This window comes from Anomaloglossus baeobatrachus, chromosome 2 (genome assembly GCF_048569485.1).
Source record: "Anomaloglossus baeobatrachus isolate aAnoBae1 chromosome 2, aAnoBae1.hap1, whole genome shotgun sequence".
NCBI lineage: Eukaryota > Metazoa > Chordata > Amphibia > Anura > Aromobatidae > Anomaloglossus > Anomaloglossus baeobatrachus.
Window position 1 is genome coordinate 562,655,567 of NC_134354.1, and position 19,302 is coordinate 562,674,868.

The window sequence follows — 19,302 nt, forward strand, 5'->3', positions numbered from 1 at the left end:
TGCCATCCTGGATGATCAAAGTAACAGATCCTTGGCTAGATCGACGTTTTTTGACCTATTCAGTATTAAGGGGCCAAGCACTCCCTACTCATTGAAAACGTGTGCAGGCACTGTGACAACAGCAGGCAGGAAAGCTATCGACTACCAAATTGAATCCTTAGATGGTCAGCTCCATCTACCACTGCCCACGATCATTGAATGTAACCAAATCCCTGACAACAGATCTGAAATTCCTACTCCAGAGGTAGCAATCCACCATGCTCGCTTAAAACGTATAGCACACCTTATATCGGAACTTGACCAGCAGGCTCAGATAATGCTACTGCTGGGAAGAGATATCCTGCAAGTACATAAAGTGAGAAGTCACATCAATGGGTCCCGTAATGCTCCCTACGCACAAAGGCTAGACCTAGGATGAGTCATAATAGGAGACGTATGTCTGGGACGCCTTCACGCTCCGTCCTCCGTAACCAGCATGCTGACAAATACTGTGGAAAATGGTCGTCCATCTCTGTGCCAACCGTGCAACAATAAATACCACCTCAAAGAACTGCCGCATAGCTTCCAGCTACCCAATCACCTACCAGACTTTACTGATGACAACAATATGCTGTCAGGAAGTTATGAAGATCAATTAGGGTGTGCAGTCTTCCAGAGAACCAAACATGATAATCGAGCAGCAATGTCTATAGAGGACAAGTTGTTCTTAGAGAAAATGGACAAGGGACTTGTTAAGAATGAGACCAACAGCTGGGTCGCACCTCTTCCCTTCAGAACCCACAGACCACGTCTGCCAAATAACAGAGATCAAGCGTTTAAACGTTTCACCTATCTCAAGCATAACCTACAAAGGAAATCAGAAATGAAAGATCACTTCTCCTTCATGGCAAAGATTTTTGAGAATGGTCATGCAGAGATAGCTCCAACTCTCAAAGACTCTGAAGAATGCTGGTTCCTACCCATGTTAGGAGTATACCACCCCAAGAAACCAGGCCAGATTAGAGTAGTGTTTGACTCTAGTGCTAAGTTTAATGACGTCTCTCTGAATGATGTTCTTCTGACAGGTCCAGGCCTCAACAACAAACTACTAGGAGTACTTATGCGTTTCTGTAAAGATTCCATTGCCTTTGTTGCTGACATTCAGCAAATGTTCCATTGCTTCCTCGTGAGAGAAAAGGACAGGAATTTCTTAAGATTCTTCTGGTACAGAGACAATGATCCTTCTAAAGAAGTCACAGAGTATGGGGTACTTTGCACGTTGCGACATCGCTACTGCGATATCGTTGCGGTCAAATTGAAAGTGACACACATCCGGCGCCAGTAACGATGTCGCAACATGTAAAGCCTAGAAGCACCGATAAACGATCGCAAAAGCGTCAAAAATCGGTGATCTGTGTAGTGTCAGTCATTTCCATAATTTCGCTGCAGCGACAGGTACGATGTTGTTCCTCGTTCCTGCGACAGCACACATCGCTGTGTATTAAGCCGCAGGAGTGAGGAACATCTCCTTACCTGCGTCCCGCCTGCAATGAGGAAGGAAGAAGGTGGGTGGGATGTTCACATCCCGCTCATCTCCGCCCCTCCGCTTCTATTGGCCGCCTGCCGCGTGACGTCGCTGTGATGCCGCACGACCCGCCCCTTTAGGAAGGAGGCGGGTCGCCGGCCAGAGCGTCATCCCAGGGCAGGTAAGTGCGTGTGAAGCTGCCGTAGCGATAATGTTCGCTACGGCAGCTATCACAAAAGATCGCATGTGCAACGGGGGCGAGGACTATCGCGCTCGGCATCGCTACAATCGGCTAGCGATATCGCAGCATGCAAAGTACCCTATCGCATGAGAGTACACATCTTCGGCAACAGCCCTTCACCTGCAGTCACCATCTATGGACTCAAAAGGTCTGCTCAGGAAGGAGAAACAGAATATGGATCAGATGTTAAAGAATTCATTGAAAAGGACTTTTATGCTGATGACTGTCTGAAAGCCATGCTGTCAAATGAGACTGCCGTCAGTCTCCTCAGGAGAGCCAAGGAGATTCTCGCCTGCTCAAACCTCAAGCTTCACAAAATAGCCTCAAATAGTCGAGAACTGATGGAAGCATTCCCTTCTCAGGACTTATGTGACAGTCTCAAAGACTTAGACGTAGGTTCAGACCCTGCGCCAGTGCAATGCAGTCTGGGACTCTTCTGGAATTTGAAGTCAGACACTTTCACCTTTCAGGTCAGCCAGGAGGAAAAGCCCTTCACACGTAGAGGCGTTCTGTCTACCATTAACAGCCTGTACGATCCCTTAGGTTTCGTAGCTCCTGTTACAATACAAGGCAAGGCTCTATTAAGAGACTTACGTAATGAAACTTTCGACTGGGATACACCTCTGCCACCTGATAGGAAGACCCACTGGGAGTGATGGAAGGATTCATTAACAGCCCTCTCAAATCTGAATGTGCTGAGACCGTATGCCCCTGTGCCTTCTACTGAGATAAAAAGCCAAAAACTATACGTATTCGCAGATGCTTCTGTCAAGGCAATTGCTGCTGTTGCCTATCTTAAGACTATAGATTCTAAACATCAGAGTCACATCGGGTTCGTTATGGGAAAGGCCAAACTTGCACCACAACCAGAACATACCATACCCAGGTTAAAACTTTGTGCTGCAGTCTTAGCTGTCGAGTTAGCTGAACTCGTCACATCTGAAATGGACATTGACCTGAAACAGACAGAAATCTATACAGATAGCACAGTGGTCCTAGATTATACCCACAATGAAACTAGGCGGTTCTATGTCTATGTCAATAACAGAGTGCAACGTATCAGAAGATCTGTCAACCCAGAACAGTGGCACTATATATCTACAGACCAAAATCCAGCAGATCACGCTACTAGAGCAGTAGACGTAAGTCGGCCAGCAGGTACAACGAGGCTCACCCATGGAAGCCTAACAACCTTCATGGCAGAAGCCACAGCTATAGTAAATGCCAGACCCTTGGTTCCAGTTCTGAATGACCCAGAAAACCCCTTGTTGCTGACTCCAGCCACCCTGCTAACTCAGAAAACTGGACTATTTAGCGTCCCTCCAGGAGGATTCGACGCCAGAGACCTTTGCAAGTGTCAATGGAGACAGGTACAAAGTCTTGCAAATGCTTTCTGGGACAAGTGGCACAAACAATACTTGTCTACTCTGCAGCCACGTATGAAGTGGCAATCCGCTAGGCCTAACTTGAACATAGGAGGCATTGTTCTTGTGAAAGACTGTCACAACCACATAAATCAATGGCCACTCGGTCTAGTTACTGCAACAATTCCCAGCAAAGATGGTAAAGTCCGCAAAGTAGAAAGAAGAATGACCAGAGGGGACGAACCCAAAACATTTCTCAGACCAATATCTGAATTAATTCTACTTCTACCCACAGAGGACAAGGATGGTTACATCCACTGATGCCAGATGGGGAGTGTTCTGCCTCCGCATTCAATATGCCTTTATCATTTGCTGTAAACTGATGTTTCATTTACAGGGCTCTACCTTGGATCCTAGAGTTATACTTTGGCTCCCTCTTGTGACCAAACTTAGTAGCACAGTAATAAATGTTTGTTTCTCCTCCTCCTTGCAATGCATTTTGGGAGAAGGCCTCATTTCCTGCAGGCTCATGAGCAAAGCCAGTCTCCATTTTACATCCACTTGTGTGAGCATCGCTGATAAGGACTCCCACGTTTATTGCAATCTTAAACTCAGGATTTTCACTGTGTTTAGTTAGTTGCCTTTCTAAGTTAGGATTCAGCTGTTTGTAATCCATATGTATATTGTGCAGGCATCTGCATCTGTTATGCATAAATGTACCCTGTTATATTTGCATGTACTGATTTGTACACATATCTGTTGTTCCAGTTTCACCATCAATCAGTCAATCTGAATATATTTACCTACGTTTAATAAATGCAGAGACTTCAAGCAACAGTCTAATTATTGAACTACAGTGAATAAGGTTTATCTGCCTGTCAAACTGCATACGCTCAGGCTACATGTAGGGAGGACAGAACAAGGCCTCTGTGAGGCTATCATGCTCAGGTCAGGAGACCAGCGGCCAGTCCATGCATTTTGGTCTGAGCACGGACTGTGTTACACAGACGTCTGAAAGAACCCTAAACGATAGTTAACCCCTTAGGCTGGTTTCACACTACGTCTTTTTAACATCCGTCCTTAACGTTATTTTAGCGGACAAGCGGATCCAGTGCAAATGCGTTTTCATTTCAATGCATTTGCAATGGACTCGCGTTAACATCCGTTCACCTGCGTTTGCCTGCGTTATAGTGAGGATCCAGTGACTTGCAGTTTTTTAACATGTTTCAAAAACGCTACTTGTAGCGTTTTTGAGCTCCGTCCAAATACTGCAAATTGCTGGATCCTGACTATAACGCACGCAAACGCAGGTGAACGCTGGCGTGCTGATAGACAGGATCCTGCTTTTGTACTGAGCATGCCCAGAAAGTACTGAGCATGCCCAGAACCAGTCTCGCGTGATCTGTCTCTCTCTCCTCCTCCCTCCCTCACCCTCTCTCTCTCTATCTGTCTTTCCCCCTTCCTCCCTCCCTCCCTCTCCCCCACCTGAGAGCTGCGGACACTCGTAACCAAGGTAAATATCGCGTAACCACTTCTCTTAGTTACCCGATGTTTACGTTGGTTACGTGTGCAGACAGCCCTGCTCCTAGCAGCTGCAGACACTCGTAACCAAGATAAATATCGGGTATCCAAGGCCGATGTTTACCTTGGTTACCAGCGTCTGCAGCTGTCAGAAGCCTCCTCCCAGTCTAGCTCCCCTCACTCCCGATCACATGACTCCAATGCCCGCCCCTAAACATCCAGTGCAGGATCCTGCAAAATAACATATGCGTTTGCATACGTTATTTGCTGTAAAAGCAGGATCCGTACTTCCGCTAAAAAAACGTTTTCAACGGATGTTAAAAAGACGTAGTGTGAAACTAGCCTTAGTGACGGAGCTAATTTTCACCTTAATGACCAGACCAAATTTTGCAATTCTGACCAGTGTCACTTCATGAGGTTATAACTCTGGAACGCTTCAACGGATCCTGGTGATTTTGAGATTGTTTTTTCGTCACATATTGGACTTCATGTTAGTACCAAATTTAGGACAATATTTTTTGCGTTTATTTATGAAAAAAATTGAATTTTGGCAAAAATTTTGAAAACTTAGCAATTTTCAATTTTTGAATTTTTATACCGTTAAACCAGAGATTTCTGTGACACAAAATAGTTAATAAATAACATTTCCCACTTGTCTACTTTACATCAGCACAATTTTGGAAACAAAATTTTTTTTGTTAGGAAGTTAGAGGGGTTCAAAGTTTATCAGCGATTTCTCATTTTTACATCAAAATTTACAAAACCATATTTTTAGGGACCACATCACATTTGAAGTGACTTTGAGAGGCCTAGATGACAGAAAATACCCAAAAGTGACACCATTCTAAAAACTGCACCCCCCAAAGTACTCAAAACCGCAGTTTATTAACCCATCAGGTGCTTCACATGAACAAAAGCAATGTGGAATGAAAAAAAGCAAAAATTAAATTTCACCTAAAAATGTTGCTCTAACCCAAATTTATTCACTTTTAGAAGAAATAACACAACAAAATGGACCCCAAAACTTGTTCCCCACTTTCTTATGAGCGCGCCGATACCCCACATGTGGTCAGAAACCTCTGTTTGGACAAATGGGAGGGCTCGGAACAGAAGGAGCAATATTTGAATTTTGGAAAGCAAATTTGGCTGCAATAGATTGCGGGCACCATGTTGCATTTACAGGTTAGCTAAGGTACCTAAACAGCAGAAACCCCTCACAAGTGACGCCATTTCGGAAACTAGACCCCTCAAGGCTTCTATCTAGGGGTATAGTGAGCATTTTAGATCCACAGGTACTTCACAGATTTTGTTAACGTTACGTTGTCATATTGAAAATTTTAATAATTTTCTCAAAAATGTTGCTTTAGCATCAATTTTCTCACTTTTTCAAGAGGTAACTCCAAAAATTTGACCTCAAGGTTTGTTAACCACTTTTTTATGAGCGCGGTGATACCTCACATGTGGTCTGAAACCTTTGTTTGGACAAATGGGAGAGCTTGGAACGAAAGGAGCAATATTTGAATTTTGGAAAGGAAATTTGGCTGAAAAAGATTGCGGGCACCATGTCGCATTTGGAGGTCCCCTAAGGTACCTAAACAACAGAAACCCCGCACAAGTGACCCCATTTTGGAAACTAGGCCCCTCAAGGAATTTATCTAGATGTTTGGTGAGTACCCTGAACCCCCAGGTGCTTCACAGAATTTTATAACGTTGAGCCATGAAAATAAAAAAATAAAATTTTACCACAAAATTGTTATTTCAACCAGGTAGCTTTTTTTTCACAAGGGTACCAGGAAAAAAATCACCATGAAATTTATTGTGCAATGTCTCCTGAGTTTGGCGATACCTTATATGTGGTGGAAATCAACTGTTTGGGCGCATGACAGGGCTCGGAAGGGAAGGAGCACCATTTGACTGCAAAATTGGCTGGAATCAATAGCGGACGCTATGTTGCATTAGGAGAGCCCCTGAGGTGTCTATACAGTGAAGCTCCCCAACATGTGGCCCCATTTTGGAAAATAGACCCCTGAAGGAATTTATCTAGATGTTTGGTGAGTACCCTGAACCCTCAGGTGCTTCACAGAAGTTTATAATGTTGAGCCATGAAAATAAAAAAATACATTTTTACCACAAAATTGTTACTTCAACCAGGTAGGTTTTTTTTTTACAAGTGTAAAAGGAAAAAATTCAGCATAAAATTTATTGTGCAATTTCTCCTGAGTATGCTGATACCTTATGTGTGGTGAAAATCAACTGTTTGGGTGCACAGCAGGGCTCGGAAGGGAAGGAGCGCCATTTGACTGCACAATTGGCTGGAATCATTAGCGGACGCTATGTTGCATTTGGAAAGCCCCTAAGGTGGCTAAGCAGTGAAGGTTTCCCACAAGTGACCCCATTTTGGAAACAAGACACCTCAAGGCTTTTATCTAGGTGTATATTGAGCAGTTTGAATCCAAGAGTACTTCACAGAATTTGATAAGCTTAGGTTGCCATATTGAAAATGTTCATTTTTTTCACAAAAATGTTGCTTTAGCATCATGTTTCTTACTTTTTCAAGAGGCAACAACAAACCCTGGACCCTACAGGTTGTTATCCAATGTCTTATGAGCACAGGGATACCCCACATGTGGCCAAAAACCTCTGTTTGGATAAATGGGAGGGCTTGGAATGGAAGGAGCACCATTTGAATTCTGGAAAAGTTGAAATAAATTGCGGGCACCATGTCACATTAGCAGGGCCCCTTGGGTACCTATACAGCAGAAACCCCCCACAAGTGACCCCATTTTGGAAACTGGATTTTATTCAGGAGTATAGTAAGCATTTTGAATCCACAGGTACTTCACAAAAATGTTGCTGTAGCAACAAATTTCTCACTTTTAGGCTATGTGGCCATGATCCAGTGACACGGCGTCTAGTACACAGTGCCAGCCTTCCTGCAGAGATGTGAGTGTTGTCCACGGGAGAACGCAGCTGCCCATGCCCACGATTTGGGTTCAGGCTGCTGTGGAGCTCTATGTTACCTGCAGAGAACACTCTTGTCTCCGCAGCATAAATTGACATGCTGAGGCTCGGGAAGCTGCACCTCAGATCGGTTTATGCTGCGGAGAAAAGAAGCACATTGGGCATAGAATTTCTAAAAATCCTTCCACTGTGCTTCTACTGCACAACGCAGCGCTATGGATGCAGGTAAAACACTCTGCGCCCAAAACGCTGCAAACCCTGATTGTGGGCACATAGCGGAAAATGCTACAATGGATGAATGGATAATGTCAAACAAATATAACGTCCCACCCCCCTGCATATTCTAAGCTGGCGCCCTTTAGTGCCTTTCATGTGGCACTAAAGGGTGCCTAGCCTTGTATTTAGCCCCCCAAAAAATTAATAATTAAAATAAACGACGTGGGGTCCCCCCTATTTTTGATAGCCAGCTAGGGTAAAGCAGACAGCTGTAGCCTGCAAACCACAGCTGACAGCTTCACCTTGGCTGGTGATCAATTTGGAGGGCTCCCCAGGCATTTTTTAAAAAAAAAACAAAAAAAAAAACAAACGTGGGGCCCCCCCAAATTAGATCACCAGCCAAGGTGAAGCGGACAGCTGGGGTCTGGTATTCTCAAGGTGGGAAGAGCCATGGTTATTGGACTCTTCCCAGCCTAAAAATAGCAGGCCGCAGCCGCCCCAGAAGTGGCGCATCCATTGCATGCGCCAATCCTGGCGCTTCGCTCCAGGTCATCCCACGCCCTGGTGCGGTGGCAAACGGGGTAATATACGGGGTTGATACCAGCTGTAATGTCACCTGGCATCAAGCCCTGGGGTTAGTGATGTCACGGCATCTAAACAGATACCCGACATCACTAACCCAGTCAGTAATAGAAAAAAATAAAGACAAAAAAAAAAATTTATTTGAAAAAAAAACTCCCCGAAACATTCCTTTTTCACCAATTTATTGAAAATAAAGAAATTTCGGTCGCTGTAATCCATTTTGGAGGTCTCTCGGCGACTATGGACCTTCTAGAATATGGGGGGCACGTTCAGGGAACGTATCCCCCATTTTCTGGAAGAGCAAGCTCTCCATGAGCAGTGTGGGTGCAGTAATCTGAGAATAATGCACTCACACTGCCCCGGTCCAACCTAGGGCAGAGTGACCTGCAGTAACCTCATTCCAGAATATGAGGGGCACGCTCACAGAACATACCCCCCATATTCTAGAACAGCAGGCTCTCCATGTGAGGAGTGTGGCTGCAGATTACTGCACTCACTCTCCCCCGGTCCACAGCGCAGCAGCGAGGTCAGCGTCCCTGCTTGCAAAGATCCAGCTGACAGCCGCTGTCTGCGCATGCGCCGCCAGCTTTCTAGGAGGCGGAGTGATCGCGGGGATGGAGCAGCAGGTAGGTAACGGGGCTGACCAGGGCTGACTGGGGGCTGACCGAGGGCTGACCGGGGGACCTGGGGACGACTTTTCTGCCGCATGTGACGTGTCACATGCGGCAGAAAGAGCAGAATGAATGCGGCCGCAACGCAATCTTGCATGCTCCGGAGGGGGGAAGGGGGGCGGCTCTGGAGAACCGGAGGGGCTCCGGTGGACCAGAAGGCTCCGGTGGACCAGAGGAGGGGTCAGGGGGAGGACATTTCCCTCCGATCTGAAATGTTTGATCATTTCAGATCGGAGGGAAATGAATGCAGAGCCGGCGCCGGCGGTAGTTTTCTGTGCACTTCGGCGCCATTTTGACTGCTCCGTAGGGGGGGTAGGGGTGGGGGGGGACTCTCCGGTACCGGGGGCTTTGGGGGCACTAGGGGTTTATATTTCTTTCTCATCTGACATGTTTGATCATGTCAGATGAAAAAGAAATCAGTTTTACCGGCCATTTTTTTTTTTCATGTGTTCGTCGGTATACGGTGTATACCGCCCATCACATGATCGGGGTTAAAAAAAAACACCCCGATTCATAATCTGGGGGGTCTCAGTTACCCCCGGTAACTGAAACCCCCAAGATTTTCGGTCGCTGGGGGGCGCTACAGGGTTTTTTCGGGCCGCCGCTTTAAAGCGGCGGAACAGAATAAGTACCCTGTTTTGCCGCCACTTTAAGTCGTACGGCCGTCGTTATGAGGTTAAACACAGGCCGAAGTAAACAAAAATGGAAATCAAATAGACTGATCAAGAGCTGAAAAGCAAGACTGAACCAGAGCTGGTATAAATTATAACTGGAGACTAGCATTATGCTGGAAGTTTAAAGAAAGCCTAACACCAAAAATCTAGATTTTTTAAAATATTAAAAATATGATTAGATGTGTGTTTACTTATTTTAGATAGATACTGACTGCTTTAAAAGTCAGTATCTACAGTATCTAAAAAAAACTTGTTTTTTTGTACATAGTTTTCAATTGAACTGGGCTGCCATCTTGTGGATGGCATGGCTTCTCACTGAGACTGCTTCTAAGGGCTCACTCACATGAGCGTGCAACACGCCTGCGTGTTATCTGATGTTTTATCGAATAGCACTTGGCCCAGTGTCATACTATGGGGCAGTGTAGATTTGTGATTTTTTTCTCATACTGATTTGCCAAGCTGCGGGTGCCTCTCCAAATCTGATCACAGTCACCAATACAAGTCTATGAGCGCATGTGAAACATCGGACTGTACTTGTATGTCATCTGAGTGCAGTCAGATATACGCAGAGACAGGCAATGTAGAAGATGGAGAAAAATGCATAGAAAAATAAAATCACACCATTGATCTTCTGTTTCATTGTCTTGATTCTTCACGACATTGCAAATTAACCCCTTTCTCGTCTTGTTAAACACATTGATTATCGACATGTTCTGCAGCAGCCAGAGGACATTTTCTATGCTCTTCATGGTAATTGTGACTATCACAACTAATCCACGTAAACGACTGTGTAGAGTGTTTAATTTTAGCTCCACCACCATAAGACCCTAGTCTACGCCTTTTGTCTTTCCAGCTCACTTATCATAGTTTATTGATTCAACAGACAATAGGTCAACTTGTTTAAGGTTCATGCATATGGACAACTTCTTCAGGACTATTTGTCAATATAAAATATAATATTAGCAGTCAAAAACATCTCTGTAATCATACAGTGGCAAAAGTATACTAAAAATAAAGATTCTTACCTCTACTATTACTATTTCATGTAATGATGCACTAGGAAAATAACACTGACTTACATTAAAAAACCCTTGTCTAAGGGAATAAAAGCAGCACAAATTGTACACAGGCTGTATATACAATAGATTATCCATAAATGTAGATTAAATCTATAATACTATAATATCTCTCAGCATCGGTTCTATTAATCTCTTCACTGGTTACTAGAAATTGTAGAACCTGATTATAATCAAAGCCAACATTTCAGTATTTTCAGAAATCAAATAAATTGTTCTTTTACTCAGTGGTTAAAATGCAAACATTGATTAGATGCAAGAAAAGGTAAATATAATTCTTTAAGTAGGCAATAAAGCCTCAGAAAATTAACATGCTATGCTAAGAATCAGTATCAAAATCACTTTATTTGTAGGTAGCAAATCATGAATTAGGTATTGCTCATATTCTAATGGGAATCATAATTGAACAAAGAAGAATAGGGCTGATGTAATACAAAGAAATATAATTACTAAAGATGTGACAAAATGAGGAGATATCACAGGAAATGAAATACAGCATTTCAAGGCTGAATGGAAATGTTAGAAATGTTTTTTTTTCTTTCTGGAAAATGGCTTCATAGACTTGAACAAAAGATGATAATGGAAATGTTAGCACATTTTAATTGTTTACTCTTTCTATCTTCACCTGGAAATTAGGAACATACGGTACATTGAATTCCTAAGATTGTAATAAGCTCTTGCAGACTTAAATAGTTTCAGAGACTGCATCTACCTTTACCCATCGGCTTCCTTTCTGGCCTTCATAATGGTCTCTGTAGACTGTAAATACTAAAGACTGAAACCTCATTCTATCAACAGCTATTGCTCTCCTAACCACCTTCCCTAAACAAGTGCGTTTGGCCTAGCAACGCCATGTATAAAGTGGTGTAAGGGTCCCTATACAAATCAGAGAAAGTCAGAAAAATGGCTGACCTTGACTAGAATGAGCGATCACTGGCAAACAAATGATGGTGGACCAACAAATGTTTGTTATTGTTCAAAATGTTATTTTTTTTTTCCGACTGATCATAAGAATTATCTGTATTATTTCTTAAAAAATTTCAACGCGGCTAATGTAGTCTCAGATTTTTATTCCCCATTAACAAATGGCCATTTATCCGTCTTACAGACATTTTTGTCTCATGTGTGGACCTTATGCCATTTTCAGAAAAAAAGGACCTTGGAAGTGTCGATATCACTTAGGCCTGTTTCACATATCAGTGAAAAACACAGATATTTTTCACTGACGTGTTAAAAACGCCTATGTCCCTCCGTGTGCCGTGATTCACGGCACACGTATGTTCTCCATGTGCAATTCGTGATACGTGATCTGCACTCCGTGATTGCACATGGACGTATACGCACCTATCCCTGCTCCTGCTGTCTGTGGTGCTGAACTCTCTAGCTCTGCTCCATCCGGACACTGTGTTACCTCTGCAGCTACTTCCAGGTCGGCTGTGCCTGGATACATAAATATTCATGCCATAATAAGCCGGCCAGGAAGAAGCAGAGAACAGCTGCCGAACACAGCATCGCTGGAGAATGTGAGTTGAAAATGCTTTTTATTTTCAATGTCCGTGTTTTTGTGGTACGTGTTTCATGGACTACACCATAGTGTGGTCTATGAGACATCAGTGACACCAGAAAAAAACGGACAGGTCTCTGTTACATCTCGTGGCTCTCCTGAGGCAAGGACTGAGGCAGTCTCCCATTCCTTGCCTGCCACGAGCACTCCTTCTCAGCAGCGCCAAAGCTCTGCCAGACTGCGCAGTGTGCAGGAGATACCTTCTCAGAGAGGCAGCAGAAGGGTGACACCTAGTGGTTCTCCTGTTACAAGGAGTGAAGCGGTCTCCCATTCCTGGCCTGCCGCAGACTCTCCTGCTCAGCGGCCCCGAAGGTCTGCGAGGCTGCGCAATGTGCAGAGGTTTACTGCTCAGGGAAGCAGTGAGATTCCCGTTATCTCTGCACATTGTGAGACCGAGGATCCCGCCTCTATTTCCCAGAGGCAGGAGGGTGAGCATGTGCAATGCGTGGTGGGTCCTGATTCGCTCACTGACGTCACACGGCTTGATGACAAGGCTGGTGACGTGGTGAATCCTGACTGGCCAGGCTGGGACGTCGTGGACCCTGATTGGGTCAAGTCCATCATCTCCGCCTCGCGCCCGCCCTCGGGTGGAGCTGCACCTCCTTAAAAGCTCCCCCTGCCATCATGGCGGCGCGCGACCCTCCTTCTATGTTTGGATGTCTGGCAGCGTGCTGCCACGCCACTGCTCAGGCATTACTGTCTCTTGTGGGCTTGGCCCTTGCTGCTCCGGCAGTACCTCGTTTGCAGGCCGTGTTCCTGCCTTGCTGCTCCGGCAGTACCCCCGTCAACAGGCCGTGTTCCTGTCCCAGGTGAGCTCCTCAAGTCTCCATTGGACTCACCTGGTTATTGAAAGCACACGTGCGTGGGCACCTCTGTGCTACCCTCGTGCCATATTCTCGTGACTTCCACTGGCACACGTGCGTGGGCACCTCTGTGCTTCCCCGTGCAACAGGTACACCGAGCCGTGAGATCTGTGCCATACAACCCTCACGGGTTAGGGCAGATCGGTGTACATAGATCGTCTGTGACATTCCAGACGATCGCTAGCAGCAACCCGCTCACTCTTCACCCACCATAGCGGCGGTCCCTTACACCGCACAGTGGACCTTGACCGGCGGAAGCAGTCCATTTCCCATCTTGGCACGCTTCCCCGGGTCCCCCTCGTAACAGGTCTCTGTGCGGCAATTACGGAAACGCATGTACACCGCACTAAGACACAGTCAGTGAAAAATCACTGATGTGTGCGCAGACCCATTAATTATAATGGGTCTGCATCTGTCCGTAATTCTGGTACGTATATAAACTAGCACATACATACCAGAATCACTGACATCTGAAACAAGCCTTAGGTCAGGTTAACTTTTTATTTTTATGATTGCAGTTGACTAGTCTAATAAACAAGGTTCCCTAAAATCAACAATTATCACCTATCCATAGGATACATGTAAGCATATGATCATTGAAATCACAAAGTTGTGGAGCGCTGTGTTCAGCCATCTTTATTAGTCCAATAGACTTTGACTTTATTGGCAGCTGCTCCATTCCAATTATTTATGTAGTATAGAGACACGAGACAGAACTCCTGTGCTCGTGAGCATATGAGTCCCAACGGTAGATACCCACAGTGGTAGGACACTTATCATCTATCTTCTGAATAGATATATGTAAATTTGTAAAACCCCTCTTAACTTAAATACTATGAATAGCTTTATTCCAGAACCCATACAGGAAGTTCTGATAATTCATGATTCAAACAAATTGGTCCAGCCTGTTACATGATTTTCCATTTTCAGATAGTGTCATATGAGAGACATTAATTATAGGGAAGTGGTCACTAGTTTTATGCTTCCCTCAACAAAAGGCAGCATGAATCAGGGTGGCAGGATCCATTACATTTTCCAATGTAAATCCAATGCAGGAAAAAGCTGGCAATCTTTTTCTTGAAAGTATAACTGTCGTTTGAATTTTCATTTCATAATCAATGCTACATTTGAAAATAAGCAACTCTGTAATATATCTTATCAGAGAAATTACCTTCTTTCTCTGTCAGAATTGATCAGTAATTATCAAAATTCTCAATTCTGAAGTAAAATCTGTATTCAGTGAAGACTTTCCCATTACTGAGATCGGAGAAGGCAGTTGTTACTGATGAGATGATGAGATTCTATGTAGATAGATGAGAGCAGAGAGGGTGGAGCTCTGCATCTAGCTCCTCCCTCTGCCTCTAGTTCCTCCTTCCTACTTTCATCATGGAATCTCATCAGTAACAGGCACTCCTTCACTTCTGAGCAATGCCGTGAGCCCAAACAGTAGTTTTCCACCACATATGGGGTATCCGCGTAATCAGGAGAAATTATACAACAAATTATGCTGCATTTTCTCTAGTTACCCTTGTGAAAATTAAAAATTTGGGGCAAAAATGACATGTTTGTGGGAAAAATTTATTTTTTCATTTTCACAGCCCAATGTAATAAAATTTTGTGAAGTACCTTAGGGATCAAGGTGCTCCCCACACATCTAGATACATTACTTGATGGGTCTAGTTTCCAAAATGGGGTCACATGTGGGGGTTTCCCTGTTTAGGCACATCATGAGCTCTCCAAATGTGACATGACATCCACTGATTCCAGCCAAAAATTGAATGGCACTCCTTCACTTCTGAGCCCTCTTGTTTGCACCACATGTTGGGGATTGGCATACTCAGAAGAAATTGCAGAACAAATTGTATGTGCATTTTTTCCTGTTATCCTCGTGAAAATGCAAAATTTGGAGTTAAATTATCATTTCTGTGGGAAAAACTTTAAATTTTCATTCCATATTGTTTCAGTTCCTGGGAAGCAAATGGAGAGTTAATACATTTCTTGGATGTGGTTTGAGCAGTGTGAGGGGTGCAGTTTTTAGAATGGTGTCACTTTTGTGTATTTTCTGTCACATAGGTCTTTCAATGTCACTTCAAATGTGATGTGGTCACTAAAAATTCTGGTTTTGATGGAAAAATGAGCAATTGCTGATAATCTTTTAACCCTTCTAACTTCCTAACCAAAAAAACAAGTTTAAAATATGGTGCTGATTTAAAGTAGACATATGGTAAATGTTATTTATTAACTATTTTGTGTGGCATGACTGTCTGGTTTATTAGCATAAAAATTCGAAGTCTGAAAATTTTAGCCAAATTTCCGGCATTTTCACAAATAACGCAAAAAATATCATCCTATATTTACCCCTAACATGAAATACAATATGTCATGAAAAAATAGTATCAGAGTCACTGGGATCCTGTCACGCTCCCCGGGTCCCCTGTCCAGCTCCCCTGCCACGCTCCCCGGCTTCCCTGGCTCGCTCCCCGGCTCCTCTGTCCGGCGTCCCCCGCTCCACAGCCTCCAGGCCCCCTCACCTATGATCCCCAGGCGTCCCGGTCCCCGCTCCCAGCGTGTCCGCCGGCAGCGTCGCTCCAGCCCGGCTCCCCTGCCTCCTGTTCGCCGCTCCCTGCTCTGGCTTCTGGCACCCGGGCCTCGCGCATGCGCATTAGGGCGCGCGGTCATTGACCCTTTCTTAAAGGGCCAGCGTCCACGGACAGGATATTGAACACACAGGTACAGGGTATAAAGGGATTGTTACGGGGGGCTGTCTGATAATAACCTAAAAGGAGTATCAGACAGTCAGGGTCCACCGTGCAAAGACTTTGCTGCAGACTATGGCAGAGTGCAATACCTCTGTTAACTCACAGAAGGATATAATAAGTAAGTAAAGCAATTCCTCCCTTACTTGGAGGGTGTGTAGAATGATCTCTGTTAATAATCACAGAGACAAAGGCAATGTGTGCGAAATGGCACCTACCTAGGTCCGCTCTTCTAGTGGTGCAAAAGAGACGAACAGCAGCGTAAGCCGCACAAAGCTCCTACCTGCGTTCGCTCCACTAGTGTGCGAGGATACGAACCACTAGATATGGCACCTGCCTAGGTCCGCTCTTCTAGTGGTGCAAAAGAGACGAACAGCAGCGTAAGCCGCACAAAGCTCCTACCTCTGTTCGCTCCCCTAGTGTGCGAGGATACGAACAACTGCCAGACGCAGTACAAGGAACGTTACCCTAGCGGCAACGTCCACCTACGAGTCGAATCACAAGGCCCAGCCAGACCATGTGCCTCAGGCACCTGCCTATGTCCGATCCCCTAAGAGGTAAGGATACGGACAGCAGCCGAAGCTGTAAGGTATAAGAACGCTACCCTGCCGGTAGCGCTCACCTAGCATAGACAGAGGAATGCCTAGAGGAACGCGCACAGAGCGTCTACTCTTATGCATGAACCAAGAGGACTGAGCACCATGCAGCGTGTGTCAGGGTCTTATATAGACTCTGTGCCTCATCCAAGATGGAGGACACCAGAGCCAATCCGCTGCCAGAACGACAGGAGTGACGTCATGCTGGCCTATCACCGAGCAAGGCGTCACAAGCACATGACCAGCGACCAATCGGCATAGAAGGTGTCAGAGACATGTGACCTCGTGTCAGCGATGATGTCACCCGCACATGTGCAATGGCTCCAAGATAGGACTTAGTCTCCGGCGCTCGCACATGTGCAGTAGCAAGAAATCTGGACTTAGTCTCCAGCGCTCGCACATGTGCAGTAGCAAGAAATCTGGACTTAGTCTCCAGCGCTCGCACATGTGCAGTAGCAAGAAATCTGGACTTAGTCTCCAGCGCTCGCAGCAACCGTAACAGGGGTTTAATGTCCAAGTGGGCGGGGCCTGTTCTTCGTGTTTCCTAAGCTAGGAGTCAGGTCTCCTTGTGTCTCTGTGATATACTTACCTATCTCTCTTCTAGAGCCGCTCCTGCCTCGCCATCCGGTCCTGCCGATTCCCGAACCCCGAACGCTGACTATCTGCCATCCCGTCAGTCCGTACCATCTCTGATCCCTGTGGTGACCCGTCCTCTCGCTCCATCGGTTCCGGACTCTGCCTGACAACATCTCGGCCTCTGAACCTGAGCTCCGTCACCCGGACTACCATCAGTGACTCCGTGGTCCCAGGGACTTCTCCATTCCACTCTTTTGCACGGACTGTCCTGCTACCCGTAGTGCTCCGGCTACCGGACCCCTTGCCTTCATTAAGGTGTTCGGCCCAGTGGATCCACCTCCTGGGTCTGCCCGTCCACCTGGCCCTAACAGTAAGAACAGGCCATGGATCCCGCCCAAGCACTAGCGGCTTTGCAGGAGGAACTCACACGCCAGCGTGAGACCCAGACCCGCATGCTGAACTTCATGTCTTCTGTGGACGCCCGCCTGAACATGCTGCAAGCGTCAGTCACATCTTCGGCATCTCGAGCTTCCACTGTACAATCCACGGCCACAGGTCCCGTGGCAGCCTCCTCGGACGCTTCCAGACTTCGTTTGGCCTCACCACCCCGGTACGCCGGAGATCCCAAGACCTGCAGGGGTTTCATCAATCAATGCTCTCTCCATTTCAAGCAGCTGCCGCACTTGTTTGCCTCCGACCAAGCCAAGGTCGCGTTCATGATGTCCCATCTAGAGGGTGAGGCGCTGGCCTGGATGAACCCCTTGTGGGAGAAGGAGGATCCGGTGACCTCCAACATCCAGGAATTCCTGCAGGCATTTCGTGGCACCTTTGACGAGCCCGGACGCGCCTCCGCGTCTGCCTCATCTCTCCTCCGGCTACGTCAGGGGACTCTGACGGTGGGTCAATATGCCATCCGTTTTCATACCTTGGCTTTGGAACTCGGGTGGAACAATGAGGCTCTAACCGCCGCCTTCTGGGAAGGCCTCTCGGGTCGTATCAAAGATGAGCTGGCTGGTCGTGACGTGCCGTCCACCCTGGATGCCCTGATCGCCCTAGCGACTCGAGTGGATCTTCGCTTTCAGGAACGATCCAAAGAAGTGTCCCGTGAGAGACGTCCGATACGGCATTCCTCTCCTCCGCAGAAGCCCGCCGTACTTCAGTCAACGTCATCTGGTGTCTCCGTCCACGAGCCCATGCAGATCGACCGTTTGCGGCAGTCTGAACAACGCCGAGCAGAACGGCTCGCCAAGGGCCTCTGCTTCTACTGCGGAGAGGGCACACACCTTCTACGCTCCTGTCCAGAGAGGCCGGGAAACTCCAAAGCCTAGGGTTGGTAGGAGAGGCCACCCTAGGTGCTGGGATTCTCTCAGACCCGGTTACGTGGACTGTTCAAGTGACAACGGGAGAGACGCGGTTCACGGCCAAGGCGTACCTCGATTCCGGGGCAGCAGGCAATTTCATCCAGCAGGCCACGGTGGACAAGTACCAGGTGCCTGTTACTCCACTCGACAAACCCCTAGTGATTGCCTCTGTGGATGGGAGACCCCTCTCTGACACCATCTCGTGGATCACCAAGCCGGTGGAACTGCGTATCGGTGCCCTGCACACCGAGAACATCGCTCTCTATGTCCTCCCACACATGTCCCATCAAATCCTGCTGGGACTCCCCTGGTTACGGACACACGAACCCTCAGTCAGCTGGGGTACTGGTGAAATCACCCGATGGGGCTCCTCTTGCCACGAGAACTGTCTGAAGACTATTCAACCCATCCGATGACCTCCGGTTCCAGAGTCCCTACCGGGACTGCCCTCGGCCTATTGGTCCTTCGTGGACGTCTTTGATAAAAAGGAGTCAGAGGTACTGCCGCCACATCGTCCTTACGATTGTGCCATCGACCTGCTCCCGGGAACTACACCACCTCGAGGACGGATATATCCGCTGTCTCCTGCCGAAACAAGGGCCATGTCTACCTACATCACAGAGAACCTGGCAAGGGTATTCATTCGGAGATCCTCCTCTCCTGCTGGAGCAGGCTTCTTCTTCGTTAAGAAGAAAGAGGGCGACCTACGCCCATGCATTGAGTACCGTGGATTGAACCAAATCACCGTGAAAAATAAATACCCCCTGCCACTCACC

At 46.4% G+C, this 19,302-nt stretch overlaps 1 protein-coding gene across 4 annotated transcripts in view; it reads right to left on the reverse strand.

Annotated features, from left to right (window-relative positions):
* The window catches only part of NALCN (sodium leak channel, non-selective), a 1,011,261-nt gene that overhangs the window by 279,059 nt on the left and 712,900 nt on the right, over positions 1-19,302 (reverse strand). The window lies entirely within an intron of this gene.